This window comes from Glossina fuscipes, unplaced genomic scaffold (assembly GCF_014805625.2).
Source record: "Glossina fuscipes isolate IAEA_lab_2018 unplaced genomic scaffold, Yale_Gfus_2 58131, whole genome shotgun sequence".
NCBI lineage: Eukaryota > Metazoa > Arthropoda > Insecta > Diptera > Glossinidae > Glossina > Glossina fuscipes.
In genome coordinates, this window is record NW_024001331.1 from 1 (window position 1) to 1,408 (window position 1,408).

The 1,408-nt window shown below is 34.9% G+C and overlaps 1 non-coding gene across 1 annotated transcript; it reads left to right on the top strand.

The window, feature by feature from the left end:
* Window positions 1-91: 91 nt before the first annotated feature.
* LOC119643165 lies at window positions 92-215 on the top strand. The gene has a single exon (XR_005248229.1). It is a non-coding gene; the product is annotated as a U5 spliceosomal RNA (small nuclear RNA).
* The last annotated feature ends 1,193 nt before the right edge of the window (window positions 216-1,408 follow it).

Genomic DNA, 1,408 nt, shown 5'->3' on the forward strand with positions numbered 1-1,408 from the left:
ATTGTTTGTTGCAATTTTCGTGTTCTTCGTGTAATTCTCATTGTGGTTAGAAATTTTATGAAATACAATTCAATGCTTTGAGAATTTAAAGTCACTCTGGCTTCTCCTCAGTTGTCGAATAAATCTTTCGCCTTTTACTAAAGATTTCCGTGGAGAGGAGCACTCTAATGAATCTATAAGCAATTTTTCTCGTGGCTTGACCTATTAAGGTTGAGTTCGTAAGTGATAAATAAGATTTAGTTAGGTTTATGGAATAGACTTGTTTGTGTAGAAAGTTAGATCTTGTTCCGTGTCATTTTTGTTTGTCCCTGACTTTGCGCTGTGTTTATTGAAACCGTTCTCGAACTTTTAGATGAAGGCGCTCATGAACGCATTAGAGATAAAGGAATCGTAGCTAGCAGTAGGGTAATATAGATTCAGATCAATTAAAACAATTAAACAGAAATAAAAAGACGTGGAAGAAAGTTGTATTTTAACAAGTCAACGAATACATACGCCATGAAAAAATGGAAAATTTATCTTGCGCCGAATATCACAATATGTCCATTCTTGTGTTTGCTTCTTTTTATGAACAAGAACAGTGCCGTTGAGCTATATAAATGAAAGTTCCTTAGCAAGAGTATTTGTGCAAAAATCATATATTTATGTAAGGACATAAATAAAACAAGGCCGAATATTAAAAAAATAAATCTTATAGTTTTTGCGAAACATAATTAAGGAATATTTGTTTTGAATATCGGGACCTACATTGTTGCTGATGATCATAACTTGCTGTATGAGACTTTAAGTATATATTTTAATCAAAAAAAAAATATTTATAAATATGTCAAATTACCGCAAAAACAGCAACATGTAAAGAGTAAAGCAACAAATCCACTTATGGGCATATTGAGTGTGAGCATTGCATTTGAGAAAAATATGAACGAAAGTCTTCTAAGAAATGTTCGATTTTGTACAAATGCATTGTACCGAACTAATTAGAATTCCAATGCAAAATCGTTTATCCTCTACCGACCATCTGACCTGTGTCTGGGGCTTTGTTAGTATGGCTAACTTCAACGCTCCGTGGGAGATGTCATCAGGACACGGCGCCTCGCTTTCGTTAGGTAAGTTTGCGATTGCAATTATTTTATCCTTTGGTATCAATTCTATGCTTCTCGCTTCATCTATCCTAGGAATGTAGTGACGATTAAACGATATTTTCCACTAACGTTGGACAGATCGTAGATATTGTTGCGGAAATCCAAATTCAGGTTCCGCGCCTGCTAATTGATTCTCCCACAAAATAAAATAAAAAGGGGAAGAAAAACCCAAGTGCACATGGCGCGTCGTGCAACTGTCGGACGCCATGAACTTAGATGATTTTCATAAAAGTGTAAATAAACAGAATACTTGCATAAGTCAGTCG